General features: G+C 37.3%; 1 pseudogene; it reads right to left on the reverse strand.

The window, feature by feature from the left end:
* Positions 1-12719: 12719 nt before the first annotated feature.
* On the reverse strand, positions 12720-14471 carry LOC111916503 (CDK5RAP3-like protein; annotated as a pseudogene).
* Positions 14472-20675: the final 6204 nt, after the last annotated feature.

The following is a 20675-nucleotide window of genomic DNA, read 5'->3' on the forward strand; positions in this document are numbered from 1 at the left end:
ATGTTTGAAATGGCTGCGTGGACATCCAAAACACACGAAGACACAATCTCTCGTTCAGACCGAAGAGATTCAATCTCCTTTTGAGAAGTGGAGAGTTGAAGACTCTTGACCTTAAGAGCAGTGGTCTTTCTAGCGAGAGCGTCCATGAGAGAGTTTTCAGCAGCTAGATCTTCTTGAAGCTTGGTGAGGCGCTCCTCAATGGTCGCCTTAAACGCCGAGTTGTCGTCTATGAGAGTTTGACGAAGAGCGGCAAATGACTTCAGTTCAGAGGCAATTGAGGTAGCCAACGAGTTGACGATGGGGTCAAGCTTCATTTTGGTGGCTTCGGCAGTTTCCTGTAAAGACTTCAACAGAGAGGAAGCATCAGTAAATAGTTTTTCGACTTTTTCGGTCGCAGCCGCACAGGCTTTGGTGGATGCATCAATGGCGGCAGTAGCTGAGTTTAGAGAGACTTCATAAGCTTTTGAAAAAGCATCAACAATCTTCTGAATAGCAGCTTCAGAAATGGTGGACTGTGATGAAGAAGAGGAGGCAATGAGCGAATCTATCTTCTCGTGAAGCTCCTTTAGATGCTTTTTGGTGACGGGAGCATCATCATCGTCATCACTCTGCACCTGATACGGACTGTAATAGACCGAATCAAAGGTCATGTCCTCGCCACCAAGAAATGGTTCTTCTTCCTCTGCTGCCTGAGTAGGAGATGAGGGTGGAGGTGAGGTAGTGGAAGTAGGTTCGGGTGCTTTAGTAGGAACCCCCGTATCCGATACGTTGGTGATTACGTCAGCGGTTGTTGTGGTAGCTTCTGTAAAAATGGGAGGGGGTATTGGGATGGAAGTTGGTGGTATTTGAGTGGTGGAGGTGATGGGGGGAATGGAAATAGGAATGGTGACGGGTGGAGAAGAGATAGGTGAACTGGAAAAATGAACTTCTGGGGTAGGCGATCGTGGAGGAGTGTTGCCACGAGGAGACTCGTCAGAGTCTAAATGTTCTTCCTCAGATTCGCTTGAGGAGGAAGCTAATATCAGCTTGCGCCTGGGTTGGGTTTTCTCTTCTTCAGCGGAGGGGATTGAGCAGCCTTGGTGGTTTTACGTTTCTTGGGAGAAGGGCCTTTCGCTCCCTTGCCAACCTGCTTGTCTTTGCCTTTTTCATTCTTCTTTCCCCTTGGAGCAGGCTTGTCAGCTTCATGAATGGATTTGATCATCTCAGGAGTGAGCTCTCTAGGACCAGAGCGACGAAACTCCTTGTGGGTTCGAATGATACGGCTGTCAGCAGGAACGTCTCCATACATTGACTCAGGGATGGAGCCAATAAACTGGAATTTGGATGCATCGGAGACTATGATCTTCATGGTATGGAAAGTACCAATCGAAGACAGTGGAGAACCAGCAACAATGGGGACGTGATACTTTTCCATCACCCATTTTGTGACTATGGTCCAGAAGCGAGCATATGAGATCTCAGAGTGTCGAGATGTAGAGGCCAGACTCTGAATCAGCTGTTGCCATAGGACCGACCCATAGTCCAGGTTGATACCGTTGTAAAACCCATACAGAATCGTGATGAACAGACGACTCGCTCCGTTCGACCCAACACTTCGTTCAGATAACCCCTTGAACAACACAGTAAATAACCCGTTCCACTAAGGAGGCAGGCACGATTTCTTGAACTTAGTGACCGTTGTCAGCACCTCAGTATACCCCATATTGTAGAACATAGAAAACATGTGACCCACTGGAATGGATTCAGGGTTAACCCTAGATGAATCAGGTTCAACCCCTAAAAGGGAGCAGAATCGCTGCTTGGAGATTGACGCTTTGTGATCAAGAATGTCGAAGAAGATCCTATCGACAGACTTGTCATAATGAGCAGTGGCGAAAATTTGGGATAAACTCTCCATAGGAACAGCTTCAGCTTTGGTGAGAGCAGGAGCAAGCGGCGAGTATTTGAGGAATTCGATGATCGGGAACATGAAGGCATCATAAACCTGAGGTGTAAGATCGATGATCAAACTCTGTTAGGGACGAATCGGTAGGATGTAGGAAGTGGCATGAACAGATGATGAATCAGCCATTGAAGTGAAGAAGATGGGAGAGATGATGAAAAGTAGAATACATGAAGCTTTTCTTGCTCTCTGTAGTTTGGGTGCAGTAAAGAGGTAAACAATGGTTGAAGTGACCTTTTATACTGTGGGTAAAGGAGAGAGAAGAATCCGTTCCCAAATCTTCGAAGGAAATACGAAGTGTTTTTCAGAGGTGATTGAAGCGTGACAGTTGGTAGCACCGATGATTACGCATGAGAGAGAATAATTGTCCCGATTCACACGCCTTCCCAGCAGGCGCCATTTTTAAACGAAACGGTTCCACTTCACACGCCTGTCATTCAAGCGCCATTTGAAAATCAAATCGATTGGACTCCCGCCTGAGTCAACATCTTATCCCTTTAGAGAAAACGTCATCTTTAAGCAAAATTACCACGTGGATCAATATTAGCCACAACTCGTTTATAACTTCAAATCCCCAAAAAAACTTGTAACTAATGAAACTAGAATCTTGGAAAATCAAAAAAGATTTTCGTGCTTAGTGTGTAAAAAATAAGAAAATAAAGCAACACATATATGGGAATTTGTGATGTCAGTAAAGACACGAAACAATGGATCCCAGGCACGAATCTCTTCCTTCAAAGTCAAGAGAGACTTTAAAGTGTTTGTGTGGTTTCCCATTGAATAACGATCAGACACTTATTGAGAAGTGTTGAAAGGATTCTTTTAATTAGGCTTATTTGGGTGGTTGTAGCTTCAGTTCAGAATTCCTGATCTTGATATAAGATAGAAATCGAACGAAGTACTTGTGAGACCAATGTAGTCTGTTGAACAAGTAGGTTTGAAATAATTTAAGTGGCAATGTAAAATAATTTATGCAGAATCTCTAAAAAAAATTAAAACTGGATTCCAAGGGAAGAAGTGTTATAGGTTTTAACAATTTCATAGGAAGCACACAAAAGGAAATTAGAGATTTCACTTTCCATCCCCATGGATAAGTCCGTCAATTCGTTAGTGAAAGCTAAAGCAAAGTTGATTGTTCACCGTCAATGCATAGTAGGTATTGAATTGTGGGTTTCACTTAGTACGTAGTGGCACGAGGCTAAGATCATGAACACAGAAATTGTGTAACCATAAACCTCAGTGGTAATGTCTGAGAGTCTCAAGGGTTACGTTTATGAAGCGAATTATATGGAGAAAAGTAGTGTAGATGGTGTAAAGAAACCAAAGTACCTCTGCTATTAAAATAAGGACCAAGCAGAAAACTCTTATCTCATGTGAGAAGAGAGTTAGGTAGCTCATGATTCGAATAAGTATGAAAGCCTAATTGGGAAGACAATGTTTGTATGTACCAAGTCAGTAAAGCTATTATTCAGAATCAGTTGAGGCTTTGGACACATACAACAGCATGCTTGTAGGGACACTTAACTAATGAAAGAATTTCCCCACAAATATCCATACAAAAGTATAAAACACAAAACAAAAAAAATTATCGAAAAAATAATAAAATAAAAAAAATGTTTTTGGAGTGTTTGATTTAATTTTTTTTTTTTTTGGAATTTTTGATAAAAAAAATGAGACACAAAAAAATTTGGAGCCGAACCCGAGCGTTCGGTCTATTTCGGTTGCAAAAAAATAAGTTTGAAAAAGAAAAGAACTTTGAAAATAAGAGAGATGAATTTGAGAAAATGATACAAAAGGTTTACAACCAAAGAAACTACCTTTGAGTGATAGGCGAAGATAAGAGAATAGGAACGAACCCGAGCGTTCGGTTCATTGCGGCACACATGTGAACCGAACCCGAACGTTCAGTTCATTTCGCCTCCAACTTTTAGTTTTGAGAAGTAGTTTTTGGTACTGACTCCGATTCCATCATTCCAAGCCCTTGTAGAATTTTATTGAAACTCGCTTCAGAGAGAGCTTTAGTGAAGATATCAGCCAGTTGATCAGTGGTTCGAACAAAGTGAATTCTGACGTTCCCATCTTCCACATGATCCTTAATAAAGTGATACCTCGGTGCTATATGCTTTGTCTCAGAATGTTGCACTGGGTTATGACATATCCTAATTGCACTTTCTGAATCGCAATATAGTGGGATCTTTTTCATATTGAGTCCATAGTCCTGGAGCTGGCTTTGGATCCAAATCACTTGAGATGTACAGGAGGCAGCTGCGATGTACTCTGCTTCGGCTGTTGACAGAGAAACACATGTCTGTTTCTTTGATTGCCAGCTAACCAACTTTCTGTCTAGGAATTGGCAGCCTTCAGTGGTGCTTTTCCTGTCTAAACCACATCCTCCAAGGTCTGCATCTGAGTAGGCTTGAACGAAAAAACCTGAGTTTGATGGATACCATAGACCGAGGGAAGTGGTTCGTTTCAGATACCGGAGTATGTTTTTCACTGCAAGCATATGTGGTTCACGAGGATTCGCCTGAAACGTAGCACAATAACATACAGAAAACATTATATCAGGCCTGCTAGCAGTGAGGTACATTAAAGAACCAATCATCTGGCGATATAACGTAATATCGATTGCCGGTTTTTCCAAGGATGGTGTGAGCTTGGTGCCGAACGCCATTGGAACTTTAACCTTTGAGTCTCCCATCATGCCGAATTTAGCAAGAAGAGTCTTGGTGTAAGCTTCTTGGTAGATAAAGATGCCTTCGGGTCCCTGTCTAATATTTAAACCAAGGAAAAAGTTAATCGGACCCATTGAGCTCATTTCAAATTTAGTCTCCATCAACTTTCTAAATTCAGTTGTTAAGCTAGGATTCGTTGAGCCAAAGATGATATCATCGACATAGATTTGAACAATCATAAGGTGGTTACCTTCCTTCTTACGAAAGAAGGTTGGGTCAACCGAACCTTGTTTGAATTTTGACATCTTTAAAAACTTAGTTAGCGTTTCATACCATGCCCTAGGTGCTTGTTTCAGACCATAAACTGCTTTGTCTAGAATATATCAGTGATTTGGGTACTTTTCATTGACAAAACCAGGAGGTTGCTCCACATAAACTATCTCTTCAAGTTCTCCATTCAGAAAGGCACATTTCACGTCCATTTGGTAGACCTCGAAGTTCTTGTGTGCAGCATAGGCCAGAAATATTCGAATAGATTCCAGCCTCGCTACCGGAGCAAAAGTTTCCTCATAATCTATTCCTTCTTCCTGGCAGTATCCTTTCACCACGAGACGAGCTTTGTTTCGAATCACATTGCCTTCCTTGTCCATTTTGTTTCTGAATACCCATTTGATTCCAACAACTGAGGCATCTTTAGGAGTTGGAATGAGGCGCCATACCTTGTTTCTTTCGAACTCGTTGAGTTCATCTTGCATAGCTTGAACCCAGTCAGAATGATCAAGAGCAGTATTTACTGTCTTTGGTTCAACTTTTGATACGAAAGAATTATACATGCAGAACTCTACTTTGGAGAATAGAGATGCTTGATTTGCCTTCAGTTGAGATCGGGTGAGGACCTTTTCAGAGACATTACCCACTATCTGAGATACAGGATGATCTCGGGTCCATTTAACAAGAGGAGGGTAATTTGGATCATAGGATGGATCCAATTCAGCATTGACCATTTCTTCCAATTCAGATTGACTATCGTCATCATAGAACATGTCGTAGTTCTCCCCCTCGACTGATGAGCTTGCAGGTGTAGCTGGACTTTCTGGTGCTACAGAACTTTCGGGTGTTGTTGAGCTTTCGGGTGCTAGTGAGCTTTCGGGTGGAACTGGAATAGAATTCTCCCCCTCAAGTTGTGAGTTCGGTTGTTTTGAAGAGAGTGGATTCTCCCCCTCAACTGAAGTGCCTTGCTGAGGAGGTTCGTTTGGAACTTGTTCTCCTTCACCCATTCGTTTGGCGTCATCTTCGACAATTTGCTTCAGATGGTCGACTTTGTTGTCTACTGCCTTGGCTTCCGAAAGAGTAGCTTTCTTAGGTTCATCGAATAATTCCACAAACTGATCGAACATATTAGCAATTGAGGCCGTGACTTGACCTGTTTGAGAGAAAATCTCTCCAATTGCTTCTTCAGTAGCCTTTAGCTTTTTGACGAAGTTATCATCGAAAGTCACATAATATGTTTCTTCGATTTTTCTGGAACGCTTATTTAAAACCCAGTATGCTTTTGAAGTAAGAGAGTATCCCAAAAAAAATCCTTCATCAGCTTTAATGTCAAACTTGTTACGATGTTCTTTGGAGTTGAAGATGAAGCATCGTGAGCCGAACACATGGAAGAATTTTACATTCGGCTTCCTGTTATTGATGATCTCATAAGGAGTAAGAGAGAAATGTTTGTTGAGATAAGACCTGTTTTATGTAAAACATGCTGCAGCAATAGCATCAGCCCAGAAATATAAAGGAAGAGAAGCGAAACTTAGCATCGTTCGGGCCGCCTCACACAAGGATCGGTTTCGTCTTTCGACAATTCCGTTCTGTTGAGGCGTGTAGGGGGCTGAGAAGTTGTGACTGGTTCCTTTTTCTGCCAAAAAGTCTTCAAATTCTTTGTTCTTGAACTCCAGTCCATTATCGTTCCTAATGTTGCGAACGACTTTTCTCAGTTGCACTTCAACCTGCTTAATAAACATCTTTAGCTTAGGAGTAGCCTCAGATTTGTGCTTCAGAAAGAACACCATGTAAAATGAGAGAAATCATCAACAATAACAAGAATATACTTGCTACCGCCAATGCTTTCGATCGATGATGGACCACACAAGTCAATGTGAAGCAACTCAAGTGGTTCAACAACTTTTGTGTTTATAATGGATGGGTGACTTTGACGACTTTGCTTCCCCATTTCACATGCAGCGCACAAATGTTCTCGATCAAACTTGAGCAATGGGAGACCCCGAACATGACCTCCGGTGACAAGCTTGTTGATGTCTTTGAAGTTGAGATGTGAGAGCCTTCGATGCCACAACCAGCTTTCGTCAGAATGAGCTTTGGATAAAAGACATATAGCTGGATTTCCTTTGATTGGTTTGAGATTGAGTGGAAACATTTCGCCTTTGCGTTCTGATTTGAGAATCACCCTTTTTGATTTCTTCTCTATGATTTCCGAACCTTTATCGCCGAATGAAACCTTGAGACCGGTACCTCCTACCAGTTGAGACACACTAATGAGATTATGTTGTAACCCTTCAACGTACGCCACCTTACGTATTGTGAAGTCTCCATTAGTTATCATGTCATAACCCTTTATCGTTCCATAAGAGTTGTTGCCGAACTTGACATTCCCACCATTCTGAAGAGATCGAAACTCCCTTAGCTCTTCCTTCCTCCCTGTCATGTGACGTGAGCAGCCACTGTCAATGTACCATTCTTCGTTGAACTGCTCATCACTAATAACCTGCAAAAATTAAGCAGATTTAGGAACCTAAAGTTTCTTGGGTCCACGTGAGTCTTTCAAAGGAACAGGAATAGTAAGAGAAACATCAACAAGATATGTTCTTTTTATTAATGTTGTTTCATCTTTCTTCTTAATAGTGAAAACTTTGATTTGGTTAGGGTTAGTTACAGACGATTTGGTTTCAGATTTCGGTAGTTGGGCATTAGTCTGCTTTCGGTTTTCCTGGACTGAGGAAATCTTCGATTTTCCTTTCAAGTTCGTTGAAGAATTTGGATTTTGTGTAGGAACGGAATTGGATTTAGAAGAGAATTGAGAATGAGAAGAATTAGAATGGGAATTTCTTCTGACTTGTGGTTCGAAATAACCCTTTTGTTTATGGTCATTGGAGGGACCGAACCTGGACATTCGGTAGTTGTTGCTTTCGGGACCGAACCTGTCCTTTCGGTTGCTGTTGCTTTCTGAAGCGAACCTGTCCTTTCGGTTGTTTTCCTCATGTGGCCTGAAAGCCTTTTTCTCTGACTTTGAATTTCGATCATGATAAGAGAAATGAGTGTTTTGAGAGCGCCAAAACTGCTTTCGCTCAGAGAGATTCTTTTTGTATCTTAGGTTTCTTTGCTGCTTTTGATTTTTCACCTGTTCTGGCTGTTTGTGGATGTTAACCTTTTGCTTTAACTTCTTGACAGCCGGTTCGCTCTTCGTAGATGAGGTTTTGCTTGTGGAGGTGACTTCTTCTACAGGTATTTCTTTTGAACCACTTGTGCTTGGCACGTCAAAGTTGTCAGGCTTATTCAGCGGCTGTGGAACATATCTTCCTTTAGTTTTCCATGACGTTCGCTCTGACAGACCAACTGTTTCGTCGGCATTATCTATAGGAGCTGACCAGAAGAACTCATCACAGCCATCTGCGTTATCTTCGTTCACTATGGCAGTGAGTTCGGCTGTTTGATGTTCAGTTACTCCTATGACTTTGTACACCTGATTTGGAGTAGTTCTAACCTTTTGGTACACAACAACCTTTTCTTCAAGAATCAGGGACTTATTTTGGGACAAATGATCAAAATCCACAGAATTTTCAGAAATCAGATTTTTGTGGTTTTCGGGTTCGCTCTTGACAAACTCAGAACAGTCGACTACATTCTCTACAGAAATTTCACTCATATCATCATCCTCATTAAGTTCAGATGCGTTTTCAACATCAATTTTATTTTCTGAACTTAAATTGGCACTCAATGAGTCGAATTTTTGTATGGTTTCGGTCCTTAGTTTCAGCTTATCATTTTCATCCAAAAGATTTTTCAGCATGTACTTATGGTCTTTGGACTTTATAAAAGATTCTATTTTGTCCAGACCATACATGTAAGTAGGATTCACATCATCAGACGAAACAACACTCTCACAGTTGTATGCTTCAGCATCGATTTCATCCTCCTTAAACTCAGGGAAGGGTAAAATCATGCGATGTCTTTTCTGCCCTATTTCACAATTCAGATGCAGTTGAGTAATGTTAGCATAAAGCCTTTTAGCAATCAAACAAAAAACATTTCTTTGTTTTAGAAGTTTCAAATTGTCTCTTTGTAAATAAATGTTTTCATCCTTAGACTTAATCAGCTCCGACTCCTTCTGCTCAATCCACATCCTTCGCTCCTCACTCTTGGATGACACCCTGCTTATTTGGTCAGTTAGGTTAGAATTGGTGACTCGTGTTTGAGTTAAACAACTATCCAGATTTGAGATTCTTGAATTTAAGTTATTTAATTCTTTTTCATATGATTTCTATGGAACTTTGAACGAGATAAAAAGAGATTGTACCTTCTTGATCAATTCATCAAGTTCATTGATCTGCACACTGAGCGGTTTTGCTGTGAAGCATAAGTCCTCTCGCTCCTTGGTATCCTCATTTTTACCATATGTATTGTATCCCCTCATGTGAGATACGTCAGTTACCATCAAACACTTTCCGCTGCTTTCACCACCTCTTGCCACATACGCCTTTCCATGTGAAGGCTTTCTTACCTCATCATCTTCTGAGTCGGTCGACCACACCTGTACGCCACCGAACTCGTCATCCTCTGCCGAACCCTTTACAATAAGAGCATTCATAGAAGGATTAGCAGCAGCTTTCTTTCTCTTGATCTCTTCCAGCTTTTTCATCATGACAGCCTCTTCATCTTTCTCCTCATCTTTCTCTGCCATTTTCTTCAGAACACAATCTTTGGCATAATGATTCTTTCCTCCACAGTAATAGCAGCTGACACCAGAATCTCCTTAAACCTTCGCCTCTTTCTTTGGTTCCTCAGTCTTCGGCTCCTCCCTTACTTTTTCAGAACTGTAGCCTCCCTGCCAATTTCGGTTCTTATTGGTAGGAAACCTCTTCTTGATGAACCTTTTTGGATTGGACACCATCATAGCATAATCTTCTGAAGTAAGATCGTAGTCCTCCAGGTTCATATCTTCATCGTCTTCTACATTCTTGCTTTTGGACAGGAGGGCCAGGGACCCCAAGTTTGAGACCACATTCTTCTCTCGCATCACAATCTTTTCTTGGGATTTCAGAATTCCCACCAGTTTTGCCAGTGAATATGACTTGAGCTGCTCATGAGCTTTAACTGTAGACACAACAGCTCTCCATTTGGATCTTAAACCATTCAAAAAGGTGACCTTCTATTCAATCAACTTCCTTTCGATATCATGTTTGATCATCTTGCTAAGAAGATGATTGAAGCAATCAAACGTCTGAGTGACAGACTCATCTGAATTTTGCTTAAATTCTCCAAACTCAGACAAAAGCAAGGTCTGAATAGAGTGCTCCAAATCTTCATCTGTGGAATACAGCTCAGATTTCTTTAGCGGTACTGCAGGAACTTACCAACCTAAACGTATCAGACTGAAGAGCGAATCGGATCAGCCTCAATGCTTTGATGTTGCATTGAAACTTCTCCTTTTCGTCTTGAGCAACGTCTTTTACATCTTTTAACAGATCATTATACTCTTTCTGAGTTTTAATGATTCTGGATGTTCCTGAGTGAGCAAATGGTCCAGACACAATAGCTTCCCATATAAGATACCCATTATCTTCAGATCCGATGACATAGTCTTCAAAATGATGCGCCCAAACTTCGTAATCATGGGTGTAAAGAATAGGAATCCTTGTTGTTGATCACAGTTTGAGATGTTGATAGGATTAGATTGAGAATCTTCCATGCTTGATCGTTTAACCTGTTTGAAAGACCAGACTTGTAATATGTAATATTAGGGCAAAAGAATAAATACTGAGATACGTCAATTATGGAGTGACGGCTCAATAAATATCAGTTAATGCGGAAAAACCCTAATCACTTCTTTCACAGAAGAGATGTGTATGAATTACACATCCTCCTGCTCTGATACCAATTGTTGAGATTATAAACCTCTTGATCGATTAGATCTTATAACAAGCGATACAAGAAAGCTATAACAGTAAGATAAAACACAAGAATGGAACTGAAGAGTCGAATGATTAAACCAATCCTCAGCAGAGCTCGATGAAGAACTTCCGCTGTAGAGGATTCTAGGGTTACAAAAGATAAGAACGTAAACGCTTATAAAAATATCTATCAAATCTTACCTTAAAGAATGCATGCAAGCATCTATTTATAATAAACCCTACAAAGACCTCATGGATGGACAGGCCCATACCGGAGACAAAACTGGACTAGTTAACGAGCCCAAAGACGCAACACTAACTGGACTTAACAAGGAACAAAAAGCTTATTAAAGACTTCAACACACCACAATAAGATTCTCAAGATCTTCACGTTGTTAAACAATTTTCATGTCTCTTCAACATTTCCAAGTATATTTCTGGGAACATTGGTTTTATTGGTAATATTATTCTTCCACTTATGATAAAATACATTTAAGGTCAAACCATATCATATTGTAAAAAAAATTATATATTTTATAGATTACTATCACTTGCACATATATATATATATATATATATATATATATATATATATATATATATATATATATATATATATATATATATATTCATTGTGTATTAAATTGAAAATATTTTTTGAAACATTGCATTTTGTTATGATAAAAAAAAACTATTACATTATCGCTAAGGATGAAGTAAATGTTAGATTTCTTAATAGGTGGTATCATAGTCCAAAAATGACACTAGTTATGGTTTGGTCTATGTTATGAATATATTTTGGTTTATAATTTTGTTCACTTTTACATTGCTATGCTACTAATATTGATTAGATTAAACATGTCACAAACTACTACTCCTGAATATTTATCCACAGGTTACATCTATATTCCTATTATAAGATTAAACTTCAATAAATCTATCCATATATAGTGATATCAACCAAATACATTTTATTTTCATTTATTATTATTTTTTAAAATTTTATCAATTTTTTGGTTATTAAACCATTATACTTAGAAAGTAGAACGCTATTGTGGTGGTAGTTCAGCTGTAGCAGAGTCTTTGTTGTCGGTTTTTGGTTCCAATTTATGTTTTAATATTTTTCATCTCCAATTGAATCCACAATCAAACACCCTTATATATTTATATATATATATATATATATATATATATATATATATATATATATCAAATTAGTTATGTTAATGTTAGATGAGTAAATTTATAAGACTACAGATTTTCATATCAAGGAATATTTTGCTTTTGATGTCATGACATCAAATTTTACAAGCGACATGAAATGTATCGTATGTGTGCTTCTGTGTGTTTGGATTGTTTACATGTTATCTACAAAAAAATATTATGAATATAACTTTCGGTTTCAAATCGTAGTTACCTTTGAATTTGAATTCCTACGAATAGATGATTATCTTTCAGAAGGTAAATACCAACAAATACATATAGATATTCACTCCCTCCATGCATAGAAGTTATTTATGGGATTTCTATGTGTATTTGTTGATATTTATCTTTAGGTTTAGATCTATATATATTTTTGTGTTTTTTTGTTTCTATTTATGTGTATCTATATGTCTAAATGTGTGAATTTATGTATTGTACATGTGTATAATTATTGATAAATCTTAATATGTCGTAAATTCTTATAAACTAGGGAAGAATCCCGCTTTGCGGGGTTGGAAAGGTCAACAAATTGGAAAAAAAAAACAGAAAATTTTTATTGAGTTACATTGTATGGACCATGCTATTTAAATATGAAAAATGCAACAAATAACAATCTACTTTGGTTTTCCTGCTCTTAAGGCCTGATACAATCTTGGAAGGGCTTAAGATGTAGCCACTTATTCAATTGTAGGTTCATACAAAAGCCTCATCAAGTTCCAAATATCATACCTACATAAAACAAATGCCATGTTCGTAAAATTTCAAAAAATAAATAAATAAATAAATTCTTTTTTTCTATTGAATATAAAACTAACCTAAAGTCTTAATCCAATTATGAAGAAACACTCATGGACTTACTGAGGTCAATGAATTTTGAAGTCCCGTGCGTTTGATAGCTAAATCTTTTAACCTCTTTCAATTTCGCTTCATGATGCTTTTTTTCTTCAAGCGTACTGACTAATCTTTCAAGAAATTTGAAACTTGACCAATGGTCAAAACTTAAAACTATGTATACTTTTAAATAAAATTTATGTAAAGTATGAACCTTTTCGAGTTGAGAATCATAATGAGGTCCCTTGTTTTCTTATTTGTGAGCAAAGAAATGGTTGAAGAGACATCTGATAACATTGACTGGATGGCATCAGAAGTGTACTTCTATAACACAAATGGAGCTACTGCTTGAACTTGATGTTGTGTTGACAATGTCTCTGTATTTGTTAATTCCATGATTCTTTGATTCAGAAACGCTTTAATTTGACACCAAAAATGTAATTTACTCAACACTTAATGTGGAAAATATAAAGAAAAGATCAATTTAATATAATACCTCAAACAGATCATCAACAATCCTACTCATGTACTCTGTCTCCAGAAGCCGACTCCTAACTTTGATTCCTTGACTTTCATTAAAACATTCATCCCTGATGACATTACATCTATCAAGGCACTATTTTGAGTTGATTCATCTTCAAGATTCTCAACACCAATATCCTAAGAGATTTTTGATACCATTTTTTCTTTATTAGTCTCATCAGATTCCATTCCATCTTTTAAAGAACTTTTCGGAATCTCACTAGCATCAACAACTTCATAGGCATAAAAATCCATCGCTCGAATCCTACACAGTCCCAATATCCCAACCACTCTGTGAGCTATCCAAAATAATATCCCAATCAATACTATCACCTGCAACATCACCTTCAAAACTGATCTCATTGTTAGAACTTCTTTCAGCATTAACATAAGCCAACACTTCAGAAGCTGTTGAAACTTCAAGAGGCGCAGGGTTGTCAATGATCTCCCTTAGATTTGGCAATACAGTCTCTGGATCTTTCTGTCAATGAAACAATTAACTTTTTGTTAAATGTTATAAATTATAAACCAAAAAATGAATGAAATTTGATATGAAATTACATCCTTTTCTGTGTGAGCATCTTTAACAAAATTGGAATAGAATTTAATTGCTTGTGAAACGGAATCACAGTTCAAAACTTGAAGCATTTTGCTAAATGTGTCGGGCAATGAAGTTGTTGCAGTTTCTAGTAGTTTCAGCTTCACATTGATTCCCTGCAATCCTAACTCATGGCAGGCTTCTACATACTTAGCAGCTGAGAGAGCAACATTCCTTTTGATATCAACTTCCTTTCGTTCTTACTAAAAAAAACCACCGTTAAAACAATTCCCAAATCAGTAAGAACATAATTCGAATCAAAACCCAATTGATAAATGGAAGGATATATAGAAGAAATTAGGGATTAGATAATCAAAATCGAAAGTTGAATTCTCAAATAGTCTAAAATTGAACTCTCAAGCAGTCAAAAATTCGATTCAGGGCCATCTTCTAATCAAAAGAAAATTCGAAAAGCAGCAAAATGAAACTGATTGTGTGACGGCGAAGCAAAGGATGGAAGTACCTTGTGTAGAGGGAAGCAATCGATAGTGTACTAACCCAACTAAGATATAAACTAACCCCATGACTAATATGAGTTGGTCGGATTCTTTGATAGCAGTTCGTTAACGACATCAGTGTGCCCTTTTGGATGCAATCGGGAGGAGATGTAGGGAAACGGTAGAGGACACCGTTGTCAAGATCATGTTTTGGCTAAATCAAGTGGTGATGCAGTAGGTGTAAACACTTTATTAGCAGATGGGGGAAACTCTTGTGATGGTGAAGCTGCTGAGGATGAGAATCTCGGGATCCTAAGCTTCCAAACACTACCTTCTACAAACGTCTAGTGCTAAATCAACGATTTGATATCGTCGAACTCATCGGAACAGGAAAATGGAAGCACAACTGTGAGACGGTCGGCGGTCGACTATGGGGAAGGCGGAGAGATGTCGAGTTGGAGGTGGCTAGACAGTTTCTCGAAGAACGTATGTTCATCAGTAAAGTTAGCCCTTTTTTTCAATTGAGGCAGAGGGAGAGGCGATGGTGGTCGTCTGATTAAAAGGATACGTAGCAGAAAGAGGGATGGAAAGTCCTAGAACGATAAAAGGATCGATTAAAGCTTTTCTAGGCGGTGGACGGTGGAAGGATCAAAGTGTTCCAAGGAACGAAGCGGTGGACACTGGCACCAGAAAAGGAACACGTGGATGCAGGGGGCAGACGGGGGCATACATCATGACACATGTAATCCACCATAGAAAAAAATAACTGCATAGAAGGGTAAACCACCAAAAAAATAGACAAAAAATAATAAAAAAGAAATTTTGATTTTGGTCCAATCACAACATAAAACTGTTCAAGTGGTCCTTCTAAGTTAGTATGTATATATAATTGCTAACTTCCCATCGATTAACTATAAAGTTGTATGTTTTATTAGGTCAAGAATCCACTTTCTTTATGGGAGAACCCATAATGAGCTACCACTTTTTGGAAGCCACGTGCTAAGAGACGCATTGGTGCAATATCAGGTAAGCTTTACACATATACATAACTATATGTGGATTTTGTATCACGAGTATTCATGAAATTGGCATAAAAGATTCATATGAAACTTCTACCAATCATTCTTATACAACCCTTTGTTCTTGGTTCTCTGCAGATCTACCTAAGGCAAATGAAACAAATGGATACATACATATTAATGCAAACGGTGGACTAAATTAGCAAAGAATGTCTATAAATTTTATTCTTTATTAGCTTTTAATAGTATTTTTTATAAATCTTATGTTTTTATCTCTATTGGATATGTTGGATGGGTTTTTAAGTCACTAGAAGTTGTTGACATCAAGAGTCAAAACGGGGTCAATTTTTGAAAAAAAAATCTTTGTTCCAGACATTTGGAAAACTATGGTTTACCTGCTCTGTATAAATGGTAACGAAATTATGACTACATAAGATTGTTGGAATATTGGATTCCAGCAGCCATGTGTGAGTATGAGGGAATTAATGTATGATTCCTTGATATTGGTGTTTAACAACTAAAAACATGTTGCCGTTTTAACTTTTAACATCCCATCAGTGGTCCACATCCAATACCCTTCGATTTTATTAATTTTTAAAGCACATTAGGGTCACAAGAAGCTAATAATTATGTTAGTCATTAGATGCCTTATTTCTACTGATGTTTTAAAGGTGAATATATGTTACCTATTAAGTAGTTGGATGTGAATAACACATTTCTTCATGAAATTTTATGAGAGTGTGCATGTTTATGTACATATGTATGTGTTGGATTAGTGTATAAGTCCATAACTATAATTGGTATATACTTGACCCGACCCGGCATGGTCCATTTGGGTTGCATGGCATCATGCATTTGGATAGACTAAAATGAGAGAAATAACACTTAAGGTTTATTAATATATTATAAGTTCTAATATATTAATAAGATTATTTAATTAGTATTGATCAAGAGTTAATCTAGAATTAATTAAGTGATCAAAAGAAGACTAATTAAATATATGGGTTGATTATGTAAATCATCCATACTTATATAATGGGCTAATGCTCCATGGATTATCAAGTTGGGCTAAAACCCATAGGATGCTCCATGGATACTCCATGGTGTATTTGAACCCATGGATCCAAGGAAATGGAAAGCCATGACAATTAGGGTTTACCTTAATTGTGTCACACTATATAAACATATCATTCTTGTCAAAATCAGTCACTAAGACTATGTGTGTAATGTAGAGGGCAAGCCGATTTCATGAATGTGTGCATTTTCTCTCTAAGTTATTCCAAGTGTATTTGAGGTTGTGTGAACCATTTTTTGGAAACGGAAAACGAATTAAGTGGAGCCTACTCGCAATATTTCAACGAGCACCCCGGGTTCGAGCTCCTTTACAGGGCAAACCCAGCCCCCATAGGGATTTCCAGGGAAAAATTCCCCACATGTGGCACCACAAGAGGTAGTTTAAGGGAATAGAACTCCCGACCTCATGCCCCACATGGGTATAAAACCCGGTGCATCAACCCAGCTAGGCTAGACATCACTTGCTTGTGTGAACCATTTGAGGTATCACACTTGGGGCACTAGGCTCTTGAGCTCCATGGAATCAAGCTACACCAAAAGGTATATTATTCTAACTTGTTATATTCATATGAATCAATGTTTTGTATGCTAGTTAAGATAATACCTTGGATATTCATATTTGCATGTATAATAGATAAAACATAGATCTGAGGTATTTAGGGTTGCATGTACACTTAGGAGTGTTAGAATGCTCAAAACCCATCAGTGGTATCAGAGCCTACGCTTGTTTTCACTTATACTTGATGCAAATTGGCTGACAATCAAATTTTGGTCTTGTCTGCACAGTAGACTCGCCAAGTCCATGAAGGGACTCAACGAGTCCAAGTGTAAACTCATCCAACTCGCCGAGTTGGTTTGTGCACTTGACGAGTTGGAACCCCAAACAACATATATTCGAGTTTTGGTGTTGGAATTGGTCTAGAATCATTACCTTTGACTGTTTGGGACTTATAAAACCTATTTTTAAGTGGTAATGATTATGCTAAACCAATTTCAATGCTATAATCAAAATTTCAAGTTTTATATGTGTTTATGTAATTCTTGAAAAATGTTGATTATGAATGTTCATGCTTATTAGTTTTGGTAGATCATAGGAATTATGTGCATATTGTTTTTTAGTATAATTCTTGATCCCAATGAAATTCTATGGAGTCCATAACTTGTCCTCAAATTATGGATTACCAAGAGTTTTATGTTTCCTTGATTTATGAGTTAGTTTAGATTAATGAAAAAAAATTGTGTTTTAGTTGTTTTCAATCCAAATTAATCTAGAGTCAGTTCATAAAATATGTTTTTGTAATTTGTCTTCAAGTTATATGAAAAGTCATATTTATGAAACTTAAAACTCATAAAAGTGTCATAGGTTACATAAAAATGAAGAGTCTTTATCATTAAATAGTATTATGACTCCATAACTTGTCCTCAAAGTTATGGATGTTAAAGAGTCATTTCTTTAGAAGATGTCATTAAAGAATAAGGAGTTACATAAAATGAAGAGTCTTCATTTTAATGTACATTAAACTCATAAGTTATGAATATGAAAGGTTTTGAATAGTTTCAAAACTTGCCCTCAAGTTTTGGAATTTGTAAAGTCATCCCCCATGTACACTTTAATTCTAAACCCTAGAATTTTAAAGGTTAAAATTCAAACTTTTATGGACTTCATTAAATTAATTAAAGTGTTTAATTAAAAGATTTAATAATTCCATAAAGACATGGTTTAAGTTTAATTAAATTAATAGTATACTTTAATTAATAGACTAAACCACCAAGTATTTTAAGTGTTTAAAATACACCCTTATACTATTATTATAATTTTAATTATATAGATATGTATAAGATAAAATCAATCTTACCATTAGTAGGCCTCATTCACGAAGCTGGTCTATAAGGGGGGGGAGGTATAAGGTTACTGTCTATAAAATGGCGGTTTAATGGGTGTTCACTCTCACCCACCACTTCCTTGGCTGGTGGAGGGTCGTTAGCCGAACGGGTAAGAAAGGACTATAATTCTCCCTTCATTAAAAGTATAATGATAAATACTAAGTAACTAAATACTTATAAATTCCCAATCTTAGTTACTTAGGAAAATGTGAAATAGGTGCTAACACATGAAATTACACTTTGTACCTTACCAAGTCGTTAGTAGAGCGTGTGTGGCTAACCGGCATGCTAATAAGGACTAGTAAGAGTGGCAAAGGGTAACTTGGCTTTATTATAGATCGGTGGAGCTGTATGGTTAACCGGCACATCGATTAGGTGATAAAGTTAAGGGTACCAAGTCAATTTGCATGGTTACTCACACCTTGTTTGTGATCCTCGGCATCCCAGTCACAAACTTGAGAGGGCACAATCGAGATTCAAACATGCCATTGAAAAGTTCAAAGTATCTCAAAAGATCTAGGAGTTTCAAATCCAATTAAAACTTAATTATATTTCGTTTTTCATGATGGAAATTGATAAATCGTCATTTACCTACCTTCAACTATTTTATAACTTGGATTACGGCATCCCTCTTCCAGTTATAAATAGGTTGTTGGGTCCTAGCCTTAATATTCCATATTGGGTGTTATATTAAGGACTTTAAATCAACTAAATTGAATTTCTCCCTTATAGATGTCTAGTTTAGACAACTATGGTCTTCCCAAATCTTTAGGAACAAGCTTCCTAATGAAGATGATATCCCAAAAGGCAATCAAGGTGAAAGACTAATCCCTTTATTGAGCACTAATGGGACTGGAAATCATACTTCATTTCCTCCACCTCCTTCAATAATTCTCCCTATCCTACAAGTTTCAAGACTTGAATAGTTCTAAGTCACTCAATCCCTATTGGCAATCAAAGTCTATATGTGCTTACATATTAGAGGTTAAGCCACATATTGACAATCCGGGAGAGTCGGGTGTTAAAGTCTTGAGGAAAGTTGGCTATTGATTGGGTTCTTTAGTCACTTCCTGATAACAGACTATGACATGACCCTTAATGATCTTACATGTTTGCTTGATGATGCTGAATCAACAATGCTTTGGAGCATTGGTAAAGCAAATTAGATTGGAAGATCTACTTCCCAAACCTATTTGGACATTGACATTGGTGACATTGGAAGTCCAGAAAAACTTTATCTTCCCAATTGAAAGGGATCGGCCATGGTCAAGTCGTTAGACCTAATGGTAAACAGAAAGGCTAAGTCTGTGATAGTCTCGTATACCATTTCCAAAGAGTCCATATGTTTCCTTTTGCCAATAGGAGGGGCATTGGTTGTAAAGCTGCCGAATTTACCTGAAACCTCATAAGGATGGTAAAGTCAAAAGTTTGACTCTACTTCAGGTAAAGTCCGTTATCTAAATCTATTAAGTCTCTTTCGGAGATTCTTAATACATTATGTAATGTAATTACATTGTGATGTTTTTGAAGAATCAAAGGAAGCTTAAAGAAAAGGTGTGCTAATTCTGATCGCATGATTCGATGACCAGAATTTTGCGCCACTGTATAAGAGTTATGAGATATTGCTTAGGAATAGATAACAACAAAGTTTTCATATGAATTTGCATTGTAAGGATAAGTTTTTCCGCATGTTTAAAATAAAAGAAAAGTTTTGATTTTATTTATTTTAAGTATCCTTAAAAAGGTATTTGTGAAAAATTGTTGTTTATATGCTTCCATTGATAAGCGATATTGGAAAATGAATTTGATTCTTTCATTTGTGGTAGTGTCATAATTTATCAAATAAGGAAAGATTCTCAGCACCCAAGTTTCAGTTGGATAGAAACTTGGAATCATGCAAGTTGTATTGTGTGATGAATGAAAATTTTCATCTTTGGTAAATTAAGACTAATTCCTTGTTCACATTCACATGTAAGTCAAGAGAAGGACTAAAGGATCGGGTACATTAGGTTGTGCACTAGTTAGGTCCACCACAAAGGTTGATAAGATTATTCGTTATGATTTACTAAAGTTTAGTAAATATGATTATGCTTACAAGTTTAATTGTAATTCTGAAACATTGGAAAAGTTTCAATGTATGGCAGAATGAATAAGAAGAATAAAATAAGGCAGAAAGATAAAAGTTTCTCCAATCTGAAGAAATGGGAGAGTACTTGTGTATCCTGTTTTATGATTATCTTAGTGATTAATGATTATGGAACCATATCACAATTGATCCTCTAAGGACACCTTAGTGTATTTGTTGATTAAGGAG

This window comes from Lactuca sativa, chromosome 5 (assembly GCF_002870075.4).
Source record: "Lactuca sativa cultivar Salinas chromosome 5, Lsat_Salinas_v11, whole genome shotgun sequence".
Lineage (NCBI taxonomy): Eukaryota > Viridiplantae > Streptophyta > Magnoliopsida > Asterales > Asteraceae > Lactuca > Lactuca sativa.